The sequence below is a fragment of the Triturus cristatus genome, chromosome 2_1, assembly GCF_964204655.1.
Source record: "Triturus cristatus chromosome 2_1, aTriCri1.1, whole genome shotgun sequence".
Classification (NCBI taxonomy): Eukaryota; Metazoa; Chordata; class Amphibia; order Caudata; family Salamandridae; genus Triturus; species Triturus cristatus.
This window is the reverse complement of record NC_140581.1, coordinates 991,577,894-991,597,606: the sequence shown is the minus strand read 5'-3', so window position 1 is coordinate 991,597,606 and position 19,713 is coordinate 991,577,894. Positions and strand designations below refer to the sequence as shown.

Here is a 19,713-nt window from a genome sequence, read left to right as displayed (position 1 = left end):
CAGCTTAGCTGCTCCTGGCTCAGATCTGCCCTGGAAGGGCCCCCTGTCCCCAAGAACTCAACGTGATCAGGCTCAAGCTCCTCTGAGACAGTTCCTTCTTCAGGACTAAGATCATCTCCCTCAAGAGACTGATCTGTATTCTGAGTCAGGGGGGAAGACACTGCCTTACCCTTACTGCTCCTTCTCTTGGAAGGCGCCTGGTCCATTTTTCCAGGATTCAGGGCTTGTTCAGTGGAAGACATTTTTGCCTGTCACCTAGTCATAGCAAACACATCTGCAGGGATACCCAACATTTCTGCATGAGTCCTGAGTTCCACTTCAGGCCAAGCTGAAGTTTCTAAATCATTGCCCAACAAGCATTCAACAGGGAGGTCTGCACTTACCACACCCTTCTTAGGGCCAGTTACCCCTACCAGGTGAAATTAACAACTGCCAAGGAATGGTCTGTCCTGGCATTGCTAGCATTGGTCACTTGGTACATCTCACCAAGTATGATTTGCTCAGGAGCCACAAGATCTTTTGTCACCATTGTGACACTTGCTCCTGTGTCCCTGAATGCCAAGGCCTCTTTTTCATTTATCAAAGGCTGCTGTCTGTATTTGGCCAGATTACTGGGACTGACAAATAAGGAGGCATTATCCATGCCTCCATCACAGTTCAGTACAGCCTGAGTGAGAACAACTACTAGGCCAGAGTCCATCTCAGATCCCAGGGTTAACCCTACTACACCCTTATTCTGAGTACCACCCGTTGGAGCAGAACTAGGGGGAACAGTTGCCTTAGGGGCAATGGTGGCTGGAGTTGAGTCCTTGGACTTGTTACAATCACTTGTCCAATGGGTCTTCTGTTTACAGATTTGACACCATGGTTTCTTCATGCCTTTTTCCTTGTTGGATTGTGACTCCCCACCAGATGCAGATTTTTGGGGCCCTTGAGAAGACTTCTGGTCTTTACCCTTCTCCCCACACTTATCAGAGTTTTTAGAATCTTGCTTCTGGGAGTCACCACCTTGGTTCTGATCTTTCTGCCTCACCCTGGTTCTGACCGATTTGTCTGCCTTCTGACCCAATTTTTGGGGAGAGGTCAGATCAGAGTCCACCAGGTACTGATGCAACAGCTGATTTTGACAATTATTAAGGATCTGGTCCCTCATAATTAAATTGTACAATCCTTTAAAATCACACACTTTACTGCCAAGTAACTAGCCTTCCAGAGCATTAGTAGCACAATCTACAAAGTCAACCCAGTCTTGAGTCTATACCTTTTAGGTATCTCTGAACCTAATCCTGTATTGATCAGTGGATAAGCCAAACCCATCAATCTGAGCACTCTTCAAGACTTTGTAATTATCAACATCCTCTTCTCTAACAGCGAGGAGCTTGTCTCTACCTTTGTCTGCAAAGGAGAGCCACAAGATTGCTGCCCACTGCTCTTGAGGGACGCTCTGTACCTACAGGCCCTCTCTAGTGCAGTTATCCATTTGTGGATGTCATCCCCACTCTGGTAGGGAGGGACAATCTTGTTCAGGTTCCTATGGTCATGAGTATGTTCTGTACCTCTAGGGACACTGTTGCTGCCACCATGGGGCTCTAGCCCCAACTTTTTAGAAGCTCTCTGAAGCTCCAGGGATTCCCTATCTAAGGCCAATTGCTCTCTCTTGATTCTGAGCCTAGCTCTCTCAAACTCAAGCAGTTGGCACTCCTTCTCATAAGAACACTCCCTTTTATGAGAATCAGAGGTTCTATGAGAAACAGACGTCCCTACAGAAATACCAGAATGATCAGATTCCTGAGAAGGAGATCTGGATCTTCTTGGTAAACTGCTAACTCTTCCAGGTGGGGTAAAGAGAGGGCCACTGAGGCCTTCTCCCTTACCTGATGGAAGAATTGGATTGGCCAGATTAGAATCATCTTGATCCTCCTGGTCAGCATTGGAGTCCATGTCATAGAAGTTTTCACTTCCTGGCCTTTCATCCTCTGCTGTCCCACCCAACTTGACTGCCTCATCAGACCCTGGTATCTTTCTGAGGTCATCTAAAAGCAAAGCCTCTATGAGGCGTTGAGTGCTTGCATGTCTCCCTGTCTTCAGTTTCCTATATGTACACATAGTTCTCAATTCTTGGAATGAGAGATGGTCATACTTAGTTGGCTAGGAGCCACTGGCTTCAGGCCTAGAAGACATACTTGAGTTGTGTGGTGTAGGCACCTACCTATCCTAGTGGGAGCTACTAAACTCTCTTGAGTTGGAGAAAGGGTGTGCTAGACCCTTGACTTACCCAAATCTACGTTCAGTAGAACTTACTTTATTCTAGTCTTGATTTATATGTACCTAATACCTTTAGTGGTTTTCAGTTAGTCACTCAATAAGATTATCTGGTAAAACAATAGCAAGCTTGAATCCCAACCGTTGCACACCTATGTGAGAAGTTGGCCTGGTATATGCTGACCAGTAATTAAAGTGTGCACCTTGTACCAGTCCTAACAACCCTTATTGATGATTAGGTTAAAGACAACCTTTATTGAAAGCTATCCTTGTGGTAGCTATGGAGAGCAGCCTTCAGGCTAAGTCTCGAAGGAATGTAAAGCAGCTTGTTTTACCAGTGTATAACCTCCTGAATGACCAAATGAAAGGAGAACCACACAAGGAATATATAAAATATATGTATTTATTACTAAACACTCTCAACTAATCTCTTTATGAGATTAGAGAACAAAGCAAACAATATTAAATCACTAGAATGACAGTAAATAGCACAATACACAGCGGGCTCCAGTGGGAGACCGAACCATATACTAAGAAAGTGGTATAACAACCTCTTCTTGACTAGCCACAGTGCCTAGAACATGTAGAATCGCTAGGATCCCAAGGAACCACCCAAGGTAGTGACACAGGGGACCCACGGAGGATGGGTGCAGTGTGAGAATACAGACGCGAGCTCTGTACAACTCTATGGGAAAATCGTGGTTGGAATTTTAAAGATTAAGGACACTTAGGAGAGGACTTTAGGCAAACCCAGTTAAAAATAGAAGGTTCTCAGGCCAGCACCCCTGAGAGTACCGAGATACCCGTGTTACCTATCCCAGAGGAGCCAGATGCATAGGTGTCAAGTGATGTCAGAAACCTTCGTCGTTTTCAATGGCGTGATGCGGAAAAGTGCTGCTGCCTTGAAGATGAAAAGTGTCCGTGTGATCCAAGCCTGGATCGGAGCTAAGAAGAACCTGAAAGCAGAGGGGACAGAGTCTGGGTCACTTCAGGGTGACCAGGGGATCGGTAGACTAATGCCCACCGATGTAGGGTGCTTCAGGTGAGAATAGGTGAAGCTTGACTCTGCAGCCATGGGGACCAGGAGATGTCGATGATGACCAAAGTCCGGAGGTGAGCTGTCCCACTAAGGGTGTCGAGTGCGGCGGGTCAGTGTCCGGATTGAACACCAAAAAGCCTTGGCAACTGCAAACCACGCGGTCAGAGGAAATCAGCTTCGGTGATGACCAGCAAGGTCCTGGGGACTCTCCAAGCTATGGAGAGTCAGGGCACATCTGGAGCAACCAAGGAAGCCCACGGAAAGTCAAAGTTACCTTCACAGGGACCCACAGGCCAATGGACCAGGGATCCTGAAGGGACCTCGAGAGGAATCACAAAATACCAGCCCATGGAACACTCGTGGAGTGTAGGCCGGAAATCTTCGATGCAGCTACTGCTCGGGTTAGGACTGCAAGTAGCCCAAAGCACAGCCTCAGGGGTCGTCAAAAAGCATATGCTGCTGCAAATGTACGCTGTGCACAGGGCTTCAGGTTGCACGGTCCCCACGAGGGATACGGGCCTCAAAATAGCTGGGAGCGCAGATCAATCTCAGAGACCACGGGAACCCACCTCCTGTGTTGCAGAAATCTTCGGAGTCCTTCAGGAGCTTCGTAGATGTAAACCGGTCAGATGCGTTTAGGTGCTTGCCTTGCAGGGGAGTAACTCCTTCACTCCAAGGGAGATTCTTCAGTCATCCAGCATCGTGCAGATCGGCAAAGTACTTTGTTTCTGTAGCAGAGTTTAGTCCAGGTAAAATCTAAAGTCCTGTAGTCAGGGGTTCCTACTTTATACCCAAGGAAGGGTTGGGACAAAGTGTGGGGACCCACCAATGGGAGGGTCAGGACAGAGGAGTGGCTACACCCATGTCCTTTGTCCAGTTTTGCGCCAGAGCAGGAGCAAATGGCTCCTGCAACCGGTTTGAGCTGGACTATGCAAAGAGACACCAAATGTGCCCCCAGTGCAGACATCAAAGCACTCTCCGAGTGCACCCACCCAGCCCCAATACACTAAAGCCTGTCTGGAAGGTGGTCACACCTCCCTGTGACAGGAAACCTATTGTCAAGCCTTCCCCTGCCGGAGTTTCGTCCAGCAGCAGAAGGGCAGACTCGTGTCTGTGGCTGGCAGCATCCATCTTGTGATGCCAGGGTCGAGAAAGCTGGTAACGGGTGTTCTGGTGTTGTCATATTTCTCCCTCTAGGAGGGTGGAATCATACCTCCCCCGCCAGTTACTGGCGGGGAGGGGGAGGTTGAGTATGATTCCAAGGTGTTTGACACCAAGCACAACATGTTTCCATGCATCTGTTTTAAAGTTAGCATTTACCGCAAGGTTATAATGCACTTAAGAGTATATGGTTGGCTGCATTACAAACAGCCCCGGAATATAGGTTCCGAAGGCTGCAGAGGGGCTCTGCTCATGCAGGTGCACCCTCTCACATAAAACCCAGCACCCTGCCTTCAGGATTGATAAGGCCTGCCATAGGGGTGACTTATAGGTTTATATGTGCAGTGATATAGGATAGATATAGGGAACCTATATCTAAGTAAGGGGTGCATGCTCCGCCTTACACAGGCTGCTGTAGCAGACCTGTTGTGTCATTTTGAATGGTATCTCAGGGGTGGCACAATACATGCTGCAGCCCCAGGGAGTCCTCTGGGGTACCTATTCCCTGGGTACATAGTGCACCATATACTAGGAACTTATAAGGGCACCCCAGAATCCAATCTGAAGTGTACCTAAAGTACATGCAATCAATTTAGAGGAGAAAGAAGCTTGGCTGGGGTCCTGGATAGCAGGATCCCATCCAGTCTAAGTCAAAAACAGTGAAACATCAGCAAAAAGTGGGGGTAACTATAAGAAGCAGATCCTACTCTCCTACAGTGGATAAGTGTCATCATGTAGAAACCTGGGTGCCGTCCATCAAAGCAGGTAAGCAGGAATCAGCTGGGCTGGAATTTCGGCATTGGGTGACCTCAACAGTGTCCGCGAAATGCCCCTCTGTCTAAGAAAGGAGTGATGCTGTTTATATAATAACCGTCATTCATGTAATCATGCCAAAGCCCTAGTCAGGCCGCTATTGTTGATGGCTCTGTCACCGAGCGGACCATAACAAAAAGCAGCATTTTGTGCAGTGAACTTAACCCTTGTACATAATGTTCAAGACACTCGATAATGTGCTTACGAAGTGTAAATGTAAGCAAAGCCATTTCAAAGAATATTATCCTGCACAGGCACGCAAGCAAACGTGCGTCAAATGTCAGCGTTTAGGAAAAGATGGCAACTTTAAATCGTGAGCATTTTAAATGGTAGTGTTCCTACTCGGACCAAATGTGAACACAGGACACCCACTCCTTGGAAATAATGTGACTATGAGCTTCCTAAAATACATGCTAAAAAATATATGGTAATGAAAATCTCAAATCATAAAAAGGAATGTGCTGTTTAATAATAAAAACACCCAGATGCCAAATTGCAGTATAAAAAGGCAAATAAAAAGGTACAATTTAAAAGTAATTTAGAACTGTAAAAAAAGGCCGAATTAAAAAATTGGCGCTGCTTGAAACTATCAGATTGTTTCAATGTTCCGAGGAGTAGACTGAACATTGCTGTTCTCAGCAACAGTAGATGACGTTCTCAGTGGCACCCATCACACCAACTGCATAGAGCAAACATGTACAAATCCTACCCCCTCAGCAACTGCTGAAGGAAGAAAAGCCAGCAATGAATCCATGGAGGGCGAGCCAGGATCCAAATCACCTGGAACTGAAGCATCCCAGGAAGGCTCATAATATGCGTTTTGAAGTCGTGAAGGGCAACGGTACCTCTAGGGGACCCACCAGCAGTTCCATGTCTGTAGATTAAACCGGTTGCATTCCCAAGCATATATCCAGAGCCCACTCGAACGTGCACAGTAGGCAGCTTAATATGGGCTTCACACTGTGTAGTTAGACAGGCCTATAGGACAAGAACCAACCGTCGTTTAGTTCTTGGAGCAAGGGTGTGCCAAAGGACTGTATTATTCTCTCACGACACAGGAGTACGTGTGGCAGTCCCATTCCCATTTGGCTGCATGATGGAACATACATTGCTGTGCAAATAAAATAATGTGCCAACAACTAGGAATAGGTCAAGTGGGTAAGTCACTAAAAATGATTCCCAGCGCGGAGTGTATAAAAGATGGAATAACTCCGAAAAGCGTCTGGAAGGTACTAAACCAACCCAGAGCCAGTTGTCTTAAAAAAGTGCACTACCCCCACAGTATTGGAAATGTTGAAAACGCTGTGCACTAGCTCCCCAAAACGTTGTGGAGTAATGATTGCATCTCAGAGGAAGACCTTGCAACTTGAAGATCAAACTTCTCCCTTGCAGATGTTAAGGCCATGTTTTTCTAAAACAAAGAGGCTTTCAGTCTGCTTAAAGCATCAAAGTTCACATTAGAAACCTTAAACAAATGGCAAACTGATGCATCCCTAATTGTACGGGTAGGTGGAAACAGTACTTGTGTACAACAGGTCACGACCGCAGAAACCGTTCCTAGTCTCATCCCACAGCAACTTTGATCATTCAACATTAATTAGCTGCCATTGGAGGGCAGTCTGAATGCCGGACGAATCACAGCAGCTGGGGAACCCTTCAGTTAACACGACAAGCTCTCCTTGGATGCATTACATACACTGTGGAGTTTAACCTCCCTGCAAACTAAAGAATGGCCTAGAGTATTCTCACAGTCTGTACTGCTAAGAAAAATCTCAGTGTCACCATTCCTACATCTGTATGTGAACGATAAGATTAAAGTGAAACGTTGAGATTGGCAGAAAACTAAACCCATGTATTAAGCAATCTGCTGATATAATTTTCACAATAGTGAACGCTATTTTTTCCAACTTTTCTATGTGCATGTCGCTCCTGTCCTAGCCATAGTGATCTTCTCTTTAGTTAAATTATATGTTAAAAACAAGCTACCGCCATTTGGGTGTTTCCATAGACCACAACCAGTACGTAACGTCTATAGAGTCCAACTTAGTAGCATAATAGACCTAAGCTTTGTTTGCCCATGTTGGAAAGAGGACATGTCACTCTGTATAATATCAATAGCAGATGACACAATGTTACCAAGAGAATATTTCCTAGTGGGTAAGGTGGTCATACCATCATCTACTACTGCTAGAGCCTTTTCGAAATTTGCTCTGTCAATCTCACGCTGTCTCTCAGCAACTTCCTGCTGTGAAACTTTCCACACTTCATTGTATATTACATACAGAACATGCTTTTGCTGTGGTTTTTGTAGACCCATGTCATCAGAAAGAAGGGTCAAGTGATGATTCACATCAGACAACGTTGAATGTTTTAGCCACACTAGGCACAGCTTTCCAACGCTGTATGTTGTTATCACTCCTGCATGTTGGCTCTGCACGTAACATGGGACAGGCCTACTTGTCTGAAACCCTTTCTTGTTGTCAAGAAAACGTGCTTCACATCAGTTAGTGTCTATCGGCCACACTAACCATCCCTCTTGAGTGGAATATGAATAATTTTATGTCCCATTCCTAAGAATGTTGTCTAATGTTTCCTCTGAACTATGTATTACTCTATCCCCCTACTCTGGGAATTTGAGCAAAAGGAATGTTCTGCACACTTAACTGGTAGATGTATTTACTTGGAAAGCGTTCTGGCAAGCGGGTGCCATAGCGTGCAGCATTGACATCCATCATAATGTCTCCATCTATCCTTGTACTAGAACGAGTTATTACAGTGACTGCAGCAGTTTGCACTCTTGCTTTTGCTGCTTTGCCAGCCATTGAACTCCCTACAATGTGTATTCCTACACGCTGATGACTCCGTGTGTGAATCACATAAGTACGTGGCAGACATGTTTTTAGTTTGGCCACTTGACTCCAAAGCATCGTGTGCTTTATCGTGTACCCTTTGGAATCTCTGAATTCATTCTGGCCCCAGTAGTGTAAGTGCTCGTTGTAAGACTGGACACAGTAATACGAATCACACACTATGAGTGGGGGGAATCCAGGATCCGGATTTTCAAGTGCCAGAAATAGAGCTTTCAGTTTAGCTAGCTTTGCAGTGCAATCACCACCTGACTGCGTTTATGATTTAATGAGGTTGGAATTCTCCATCTTGCATTCTACCCTTTGCCACCGCTGCGCAAGCTGGAAAGTATTGGTATTTGTCCCTACTACAGGCTATCCGTGGCATGCTTGACTTTGATTTTTTTAAATTGAGGCTTGGACTGTTTAGGTTTGTCTTCCTTTTTTATTATATAGTCAGAAGAGCATTGTGAGTCCTTCTTTCCTTTCACGTACTCCTCTGATCTGCTCTCTGATCGTCCTTCTCTCTCTGAGCGTTTTTTGGATGACTTCTGAAAGGAAGGAGAAGGACATGTATCCGTGTCCTGATACCTATCAGGCTTTTTAATTGTGTCACCGTTGCTCAGATTGTAGCTCTTGTCTGAGGAGTCCTGTGAAAGAGATCCACTTCTTGTTTTAGTCTTTTTTTTCTTTTTCTTATTATCCCACTTCTTTTTCGAAGACTCGGGTGCCTGCTTTGAGTTCTCCTTTTCACATTTACCCTTAATCTGTGGTTTACTAGGGCAGGCTCCCAAATTATCTATACCCATTATTGCGTAGGTTTCCTCAATAGTTTTAGGTAGTTCTCACCTTGGTCTCCCAGAGCAACCGGCGTAAGTTGCTAGCATAAAGCCAACACTTTTACATTGCTTAGTATAATTGAGGATACTCCTGCAAAATTGCCCATCAGTTTCATCCCCAAATCCAGGACAGGGACTGCCCTGTACTCATTTTGGAACTATTTAGGCACCTTCGGGAAAAACGCTAATGAGGGTGTACCATGTGTTCTGGTATATACTGCAGCAAAGACTGTGCCCTAAGTGGCAGAGTCTTTCACTGGGTGAGCCACCCCCATTGGCATACATATTGTGAGAATTCTATGTTTTTCTTGGAGTCCCGTATGGAGAAACACTGCTTCAAACTTCTCCGTTTTTGGTGCAGTCCAGAGTGTAATCTCTTTCTATCTGATGGGAACCTTACCCATGACTGCATTGATGGTCACTGGACTAATTCCTGGCGTAGTCAATTGTGGTTGAGCAGCTTGAACAGCCCTTGCGGGATTTATCATCATTGGTCGCATCACATATTGTGTCAAACATCTATAAATTCTGACCAGACCCATGTACGCGCTACGTAGCTCTGCTGCTGTCAGATTTGCTATATCTGGGTAATGTGTTGACCAGCTAAGACTGGCTAGTTGCTCCCTCATTGCTGCAGGACCTAGTCTAACATCGTTCCTTACATGTGGTAGGACGCATTCAAACCAATTTTGATGTTCTTGAAATGTTAATCGTATTTCTAATGCTGCATAAGCTTTGTTGTTGTTAGGAACTGCAGCTGCTGTGTAAGCATGAAAAGGTCTTAATTGTGCATTTACTGCCGTGCAAGTGACCCATTAATAAAATACCTCTGTCCTGTACGCTTCGTGGGCCTCTACAGTCCAAAGCCCCACGTTGTTTAACTTATACATGGGGCCACTTGCCAATATAGTAGAAGGTCACAAGTTGTCCATTGTGTCCTATGCTGACGATACTCAGCTTATTATCGCATTGTCCCAAAACCCGGAACTCACTGCCCACCAATTTTCCCAAAGCCTGGAGGAGGTAACTGCATGGATGTCCAATCATTGCCTAAAACTCAGTGGCAGCAAAACGGAGGTGATGATAGTGGTAAAAGTTCCAACTGTCTGCTCATCAGCATGGCCAACTTCCAACTTGTTAAAAATAGGATCTCTGGTTGGCTAAGGCTTGCGCTAAAGCCAGGCAGAGACCACCACTCTAGTCAGGGCAAGGGAGTTACACGCCAAAGATAACCCCTGCTCACCCACTTGGTAGCTTGACACGAGCAGTCAGGCCTATCCCGGAGGCAATGTGTAAATCGTTTGCGCACGCACACAGCAGCAACATACCAGGCACACCACAAAAGGAACTCCAGACTAGGTTATATCAAAAATAGCCTTTGTATTCTCACAACACATTAGAGTAGTAATCACATAATCTACATTGTGCCACCTGGCACTAGGTAATATCTATAAGGGATTATGTACACCTGACAGGGCCATCTGGACCACTGTCAGAACCATCACAAAGTGAACTTAGTAAACGTAGGGCATCACATAAACGTAGAACACAACCAGTAAATACTGGCAAACACTGTACTCAGCATTATACTGCAACATAAACAATATTGGCAAAAGACACAATTGATGGACGGAATGCAGAACAATTCAAAACATTCACCCCCAGTCAAGAGATCTGGGTTAAATCCATCATTCTTTTGCTCACTATGCCACCCCAGTTTAGACCTGGCTATATGCAAATCAGTCTTGACCCTGTGCCTCATGGGAACAGTCCAGCCCGAACTGCCAAGCCAGGTCCTCCCTGGACCGGAAACAAGCATCCTAGGACCGGTTTCGGGGTTTCACCCCTCTTCAGCCAGGATAGCTTGATTCCAGTGGTACAGTGAGCCCAGGACTCACGTCTGAGCATACCTGGCGCACTTAAGGCGAGAAAGCAAAAGACACAATTGATGGACGGAATGCAGAACAATTCAAAACATTCACCCCCAGTCAAGAGATCTGGGTTAAATCCATCATTCTTTTGCTCACTATGCCACCCCAGTTTAGACCTGGCTATATGCAAATCAGTCTTGACCCTGTGCCTCATGGGAACAGTCCAGCCCGACCTGCCAAACCAGGTCCTCCCTGGACCGGAAACAAGCATCCTAGGACCGGTTTCGGGGTTTCACCCCTCCTCAGCCAGGATAGCTTGATTCCAGTGGCACAGTGAGCCCAGGACTCATGTCTGAGCATACCTGGCGCACTTAGGGCAAGAAAGCAAAAGACACAATTGATGGACGGAATGCAGAACAATTCAAAACATTCACCCCCAGTCAAGAGATCTGGATTGAATCCATCATTCTTTTGCTCACTATGCCCCCCAGTTTAGACCTGGCTATATGCAAATCAGTCTTGATCCTGTGCCTCATGGGAACAGTCCAGCCCGAACTGCCAAGCCAGGTCCTCCCTGGACCGGAAACAAGCATCCTAGGACCGGTTTCGGGGTTTCACCCCTCTTCATCCAGGATAGCTTGATTCCAGTGGCACAGTGAGCCCAGGACTCACGTCTGAGCATACCTGGCGCACTTAGGGCGAGAAAGCACAAGACACAATTGATGGACGGAATGCAGAACAATTCAAAACATTCACCCCCAGTCAAGAGATCTGGGTTAAATCCATCATTCTTTTGCTCACTATGCCACCCCAGTTTAGACCTGGCTATATGCAAATCAGTCTTGACCCTGTGCATCATGGGAACAGTCCAGCCCGAACTGCCAAGCCAGGTCCTCCCTGGACCGGAAACAAGCATCCTAGGACCGGTTTCGGGGTTTCACCCCTCTTCAGCCAGGATAGCTTGATTCCAGTGGCACAGTGAGCCCAGGACTCGCGTCTGAGCATACCTGGCGCACTTAGGGCGAGAAAGTAAGAGATACAATTGATGGACGGAATGCAGAAATAATATTATGCACAGTATCACATTTTGGCGTGAATTACATTCTGCACCAACCTCACCAGCATAACACATTATGCAATCATCTCATAAGTCTAAACGCATTAGACCCTAACCTCCTAAGCATAACTCACATTAGGGGTATACTCACCGTAGGAAATAATCTCACTGGCGTAAACACATTACGCACATAATCTCATCCCCAAACGCATTTAGAGGCATGAATCATTGTAGAGCATTACATTTCCTAATATCACATAAATCACGGACCCCCTGACCAACTGGCCTTCTCAAAGGGGCTCAAACGCCCTGTGTCCAGAATGTCAGGACTGCTGCCAATGCAGCATAGTTCGCACGTGCGCGATTGCGCTGGGGCTGGGAGTGCAACTCACTCCTTTTTCTCAAGACATAAGCCCCACAGAACAGTGGCCTAAACGTAGCAGCTGGCACTAAGTGCTGCACAGCTGTAATCCCTTTGAAGGCCTGGCACCACTGTGCCTCTTCTGGTCCTCTCAGGGACTCTCTCGCAACAAGGTGGCCAAATGGGCATGGGCCCCTCAGGACCCTCACGGGCTCTAGAAACAAAGATGCTCCCTTGTTGGAGTGGGCCACTCTCTTGCGGGACCACTCAGGCACCGACAATGTGCCTCGCTAGGTAGGGGGACACGGACCCCTCTGGGCCCCCAACAGCCATGTACCCCTTTGTTGGAGCGGCCCGCTCTCTGGTGGGTCGGCTCAGCACCAACACCGTCACGGTGCTGCGATCGGTGCCCCTGGAGCCCCCACTCACCGGACTGGTCTGGGGAGGCTCTCCTCGCGCTGCGGTACCGGCATCACAAGGTGCCGCGTCGGGCCTGCACTCTGGTCTCCACTGTTGCGGTACGCGGGGCGAAAGCGGGGCTCTCCCTGCTTCCCTCGTGACACTGCAGGCCTCTTCTCACTTCACCCAGGCCCCCTCCTGGGACCCAGGACTTCATGGGCACATGCAGGGATCCCACCAGTATACTGGAGCCCTGCCCAAGCAGACGTCGCCTCCTTCTCGGCTCATCCATGCCGTCGCAAGGCCCCGCCCCCAACCAGGCAGGCCCCGGTGGTGATTTCTTTAGAAGGCAAATAATGCGGGGGGGCACCGGCAATAAAAGTAGCATCAAGCGGGGTGGGCACCCACCGGTCAGAGCATGAAACTAGCGGCCATGTGGGGCAGGCTCCCGAAAATAGGTGGAGTGGGCACCCGCTATTTCTCGCATCACTGGGGGAATCCCTACGCTGGGGATTCCCTCTCGCTCTTCGTGCAGCGCCGTGCTGCAAGGCCCACGCGCTCCCAGGGCTTCAGGAAAATCAACGGGGTAGTGCTCATAGGGCACAAGGAGCCATAGCTCCAACAGCCAAAGTCCTCAGACATCAAGGGGGGAAATGCAGGGCCCAGGGAGGCAAGCCCTCATGGCAGTTCCTCCTGGGCCCAACCAGGACGCCCACACAGGATTCAGGAACAGCACACCATCAGGGAAGAGAAACCTCTTATGGGGTCACAACCCCTACTTTTATACCCATATTTCCTTTGTCTAAAGTGCAGGGCATGGGGGAACCAGATGCAACTAGTTCAGGGGTGATTTGGAGCACTTTGTTTTGGAAGCTCCTCTTCCCCTTTGTCAGGTGGGGGCTCGCCATCAGACACACCACAGGGGGGCGGAGCCAGCATCCACTAGTTAAGTTAAGTTAAATGTAATTTATAAAGTGCACTGACACCGAAGCTTCCTGGCGCTGATAAACAGAACAGATGAGGAGGGAACGTAAGTGACAGATTCTAAGTGAGAATGGGAAAGAGATGGGTTTTTAGCATTTTCCTGAAATTCAGGAGGGAGGAACAGGATTTGACTGGGAGAGGGAGGAGGTTCCAGAGCACAGGAACTAGATAGGAGAAACGACGAGCGCCGAATCTCTTGGTTTTACTCCTTGGGATAGTCAGTAGATCGCGGTGGGCAGATCGGAGATTGCGTGTGGGACAGTGAGGGCGAATGAGAGATTTTAAAAAGACAGGGCTAAGACAGTGAAGTGCTTCGAAAGTGAGGCATGCCACCTTAAATGCGGCCCTTCGATCGATGGGGAGCCAGTGAAGGCTCGTGAGCAGAGGCTTGGCTGATTGCCATCTGGGAGTTCCATGAATCAGGCGGGCAGCCTGATTCTGGACAACCTGGAGGCGTTGAATCAAAAATTGTGGCAGACCGTGGTAGATGGCATTGGAAAAATCCAGGCGGGAGAGTACCAGCGAGGTGATAGTTTGGGTGAGTGCCGCTGAAGGCAGAAAGTGACGGACTTTATGGATCCTTCGGAGTTGATACATGCAGGAGGAGACCACCGCTCCAACTTGAGCCCTGAGAGAGAGCTCGGTATCAATGATGACACCCAGACTCTTTACTGTTTTTGCTGGGGTAGGGGGGGAGCCAAACTCAAGAGGCCAGAACTGAGGACCCCAGTAGATGTGACTGAGTCCGGGGAGAAGGAGCTCAGTTTTGCCGGGGTTCAACTTCAGTTGGTTCTGGTTCATCCAGAGTTGGATGTGAGTCATGGCTCCGTGAAAGGTTTTAATGGCGTGTGGAGAGTTGAGAGAGAAGATAATTTGTAGGTCGTCAGCACAGTTGTAGGTGACGATATCCCATTTCAGAAGTGAGTTGATAAGGGGCCGAAGATAAAGATTGAAAAGGAGCGGGGAGAGAGAAGAGCCTTGGGGGACACCACAAGAGGTGTAGGACTTATTTGCAGTATAAGGACCTAGGCGGACCGCCTGTGTTCTTCCCGTGAGGAAGGATTTGACCCACTCAAGAGCAACGCCCTGGATGCCTGCCTGCTCGACACGGTGGAGAAGGATGTTATGATCCACCGTGTCGAACGCGGCAGACAAATCCAGTAGGACGAGGGCTTGGGGGATACCCGCGTCTGCGTTACTCCTGAGTGTGTCAAGAACTGCCAAGATAACGGCTTCAGTGGAGTGGGCGGGTCTGAAACCGGCCTGGGTCGGCTCAAGATAGCAGGAAGATTCTATAAAGCTTGACAGGCAGCGGGTGACATGGGCCTCCATGAGTTTAGAGAAATAGGGAAGGAGGGAAATGGGGCGATAGTTCGACGGCTCCACCACATCAGCACCAGGTTTTTTTAAGAGGGGTACCAAGATGGCCTCCTTAAAGGAGGTGGGGCAGATGCCGCTACTGAGAGAGCTATTGAGTAGGTGTAAGATGCTATCGGGTAATTTGAGACATATGTTCCGCAAGATGAACAGCGGGCAGCAGTCTTTCGGGGAGCCAGATTTTACACGAGTGGCTAGTTCACCCAGGGAGATGGAATCTAGAATAGGAAAGGAGGTGAAGGTCAGGGGATTGTTGAAAGAAATGTCCGGAGGTAACAATTGAGGGAGTGAAGGAATAGATTTTTTGATTATAGAGATTTTTTCTAAGAAGAAAGTGTTCAGGGTGTCGCAGGCTTCCTGGGTGGGGGTCTGGGCTGGGAGGGTTCTGTCGTCAATAGTTAGTTCGTTCAGAACTCTGAACACCTCCTTAGATTTATCGGCTGCCAAGGAGATCCTATTGGAGAAATGTTCGATTTTGGCTAAACGGATGGCTGTTTTGTAATCTGTGCGAGCGGCCAAATAGGATTGTCTGGCTGAATCAGAGTAGTGATGTCTCCAGGTGCGTTCTAACTGGCGTGTTTTTAGTTTCCGGGCTTTGAGGTCATCGGAGAACCACCTATGAGAGTTCCGGTGTTTGGTACAGGGGAATTTAGTTAGGGGGGCAAACCGGTCGCTAGCCGACTCAAGCCAAAAAGTCAAATCTCGGTCTAACCCGTCGATGTCCGTGGGGTCGAGAATGACTGGGCAGGAGTCGGCCAGGGTAGTAAGGAAGCCCTGGGAATCGTAAGAGCTCCATTTGCGGGAAAGGCCTCCGGCCATCAGGGGAAGAGGGGTCTGCCCGGTGACCGTGATGGTAGTGTCCACCAGGTGGTGGTCAGACCAGGCACATGGGAATATGTCTGGTGGGGATAACTTCAGGTTGCAGGACCAGATCTGGTCCAAAACATGCCCCCCAATATGAGTGGGTTGAGAGACATGTTGGACGAGATTCAGATTTTTAAGGGTCTCGAAAAACTCAGTAGCATGGGGGCCGGCATTAGTATCACCGAACCAGTAATTTAGGTCCCCAAAAATATCGAGGTGGGAGTGCAGTGTAAGAAGGGAGGACAGTTGTTCACTCATGATGGTAGGAAAAAGCGGCATAGAGTGTGGAGGACGATATAGCAGGAGAAGAGTGAGGGAACCAGTGTCCGTTTGCACATTAATGAATAGATTCTCCACCTCGGAGAGGGGGAGAGAGTAGGAGGAGATGGAGTTAAGGCGTTTGGAAATGATGGCCGCTACCCCGCCTCCAGGCCGGTCGCCAGGGCGGTCGGCGTGGAGGATGTAGTAATCGGGGGGAAGTGCCGCCAGAATATCTGGCAGGGATTCTGAAGTGAGCCACGTCTCTGTGAGGAGAAGCATATCGGGACTAGGGAAACACCATCCCATTCAGAGTAAGGGGATTACTCCTCCCACCACTCTTACTCCAGGTTTCCCATTCAGCCAAGCGCTGACTCACCCTGCCCCTCGTGGAGCCACCCACACCTCTCAGCTCCTGTCAATCACAAGCCAGACATGCAATTCACATCAGGCAGGCAGACAAATAGCACACAGAAATGCCAACTTCTAAAAGTGACACCAGTCACCAAAAATCTGTGCACACCATTGCGCAGTATTTATCTTCACGAGTTCATACATACTAAACTCGACCCTGCACTCTTCTCATACCAGGAATTACCATGGACACACTTATCCTCCATGCATTCCTATGGGAGGGCAGGCCCATCTCACCACACGTACACAGAGAGCACACGTGTGAGAAGTTGGCCTGATGTATGATGTCACTAGTTATAGTGTACACCTTATATCAGTCCAAATACCCTTATGGTGATTGGTTGTAAAGTCAACCTTATAGACCAGCTATCCTAGTGGTAGCATGGACAAGAGCAGTCTTAGGCTAAACTCTGAATGGCATGTGAAGCCAGCTGTGATACCATATATAATCCCTTGAATACCAAATGAAAGGACACCACAACAGATATATATATAAAATAAAGTGTATTTATTCTAGGCAAACCCTCAGCACTCTTTATGAGTTTAGAGGTAAGTACAACACAGTCTTATTAATGCATACAGTAAGTCACACAGGTAAGTAATACAGTTAGGCCCTAGGGGCCACGCAAACCATATACTAAATAAGTGGTATAAGAACCACTGTCACGGAAATAGAATAGGCCTAGGCCTAGGGAATCGCTGGGGCTACACTACACTAGCGTTAGTTAGGGAGTGGGAGGCCCACGGGATTCGTGTGCAGAGTGGAAACACTCACGCGTAATGCGTAAAAGTCAATAGCAATGTTACAGTTTAGAAATAGATAGATTTAGGACACTTCCGGAGTAGCTAGGAAGTTGAGACTTGAAAACTAGACACTAGGATAGTCACTATCCTGATGAGCACCGGAGTACCCAAGTTACCTAGCCCACAGGCTGCGGGTGCATAGGGGTGAAGATGCGTCGTTTTCGTCGTCGACTCCTATGGATGCCTGAAGAAAGATGCTGACAGGCAGTCAGGGGAGAGTGTCCGGTGGATCCCAAGCCTGGGATCAAGAAGAGAAGAAACCTGCAAGCAGAGGGGACAGAGTCAAGGTCACTAGCCAGTGACCACGTGGAACCAGGAAGGAACCAGGCGATGTCGTGAAGAGTTGCAGGGGAAGGTGAAGCTTGTCGCTGGAGCCAGGAGGACCAGGAAGCGTCGAGGACGACCAGGACCAGGAGGCGAGCTGTCCCACGAAGGCTCTTGCTGTCGGCGGCGTCGAAGTTGGACTAGGACTCACCAAGCCTTGGCAAGCGGAACCCACGAAGAACAAGGGACTTGCTTCTGGTGCAGACCAGGAAGGTCTGGGGTGCTTCTTCTTTGCAGAGAAGCGGGAGCCAGTCTGGAGGAGCCAAACCAGCGCAGAAGATTTTAGGGAGCGTCGTCACAAAGGCCACTAGCCAGCGGGCAAGCAACCGGACAGACGCGGCAAGCAGGAAAATGCTGAAGGGCCCCACGCAGGACTCGTGGAGTGTGGGGGGCTGGTCTTCGGTGCAGATGGTGCTTGGGGTTGGGGCTTCTCAATCCCCGGTGCACAACTTCGAGGGTACCTCAGAAGCTGCGCTGTAAGTTACTAGCCACTTTTCCCAGGTAGCCGGTCCCACGTCGCTCGTCGCCTCCACGGATCTCAGCTCTGCTGCAGATGTGGATGAGGGTCGGAGAAGTCTGGAAATCAAGGCTCTGGTCGGGCTCTGCAGTCGGTTCCTCGTCGAACGTTTCACAAAGCAAAGGGTCGTCACTTGATGGTGCCTGTTTGCACAGGGTAGCCACTCCTTGGCTACAAGGGAGATTCTTCAGTCTTCTTCTTTCGTCGAATGTCGAAGGTCCAGAGTTTCTGTTCAGTTTTGCAGGTTCAGGATAATCTAAAGTCTTGAGGCCCAACTCCCACTCTTATACTAATCTGGGGGGCTGGGATACCTGCTAGGTCACGCCTTATGGGTGGGACCTGGGAGGGGGTGGTTACACCCACTTCCCTTTGTCCAGTTTCGCGCCAGAGCTGGGGCTGGAGTGCCCCAGCGCCGGTTTGAACTGGACTATGCAAGGAACACCTTGTGTGCCCCAGGCATGTCTCATTCCTTTCAGCCCACCCTGCCCCAATACACTAAAGGCTGTCTGGGGAGGTGCTAGCACCTCCCCAAGCAGGAAACCTATTGTCCAGGCCTCCCTGGCTGGGATCCCTCCCAGCAGCAGGAGGTCAGACTTGTGTCGTGGCAGCAGCATCCATTTTGTGATGCTGAGGCTTTGGTCAGAGGCTAACAGTTGAAGTATGATTTTAACATGTCTTTCCCTCTAGAAGGGGGGAATAATATTCTCATGTCCAGAGATGGCATGGGGGTATTATTCCCGAGTGTTAGACACCTTACACGACATGCTTTGATAAAGCCAAACCATAGTTACCATAACCGTCTAAGATTATAAGGCACTTTAAGAGTATATGGTAGGCTATATCATAGAACAGCTATAAGGACATGGTTCCGAAAGCTGCAGACAGGCTCAGCTCATGCTAGAGCACCATCTCACATGTTACCAAGCACTCTGCCTCCAGGATTGTCAAGGCCTGCCATAGGAGTGACTGATAGGTACACATGTGTCTATATGTAAGTTAGGTATAGGAATACTACACCTAAGCAAGGGGTGATTACACGACCTTGCCCCAGCTGAGTGATCAGCCAGTTGTGTCAAAATGGAAGGCCAGGCCAGGGGTGGCACAATACATGCTGCAGCCCCTGGTAGGCCTAGGGTACACCTATGCCCTGGGTACCTAGGGTACACTGTACAGGGGCCAATAAGGTGATCCTATCCAAATGGGTTATGCACCTAAAGTACATAGTAGTAATTTAGAGAGAGAACAGCAGGGCTGTGGGTCTGATTAGCAGGCCCACAGCCACATCTAAGTCGTAAACCAGTAAAGCAAAAGCAAAAAGTGGGGGTGAACATAGAAAGCAGACCCTACTCTCCTACACAACCCCCCCCCAAACTTAGGGACATTAAACTAACCTTGACCAGTTGAGTCTTCATGTTCTAAGTGGAAATATCTGGAGAGTCCATCTGCATTGGCATGGTCAGTCCCAGGTCTATGTTCCACTGTGAAGTCCATCCCCTGTAGGGAAATGGACCACCTAAGAAGTT

At 48.5% G+C, this 19,713-nt stretch overlaps 1 protein-coding gene across 2 annotated transcripts in view; it reads left to right on the top strand.

Moving 5' to 3' along the window:
• The window catches only part of FOCAD (focadhesin), a 1,730,079-nt gene that overhangs the window by 1,007,178 nt on the left and 703,188 nt on the right, over nucleotides 1-19,713 (top strand). The gene's annotated exons all lie outside the window — the stretch shown is intronic.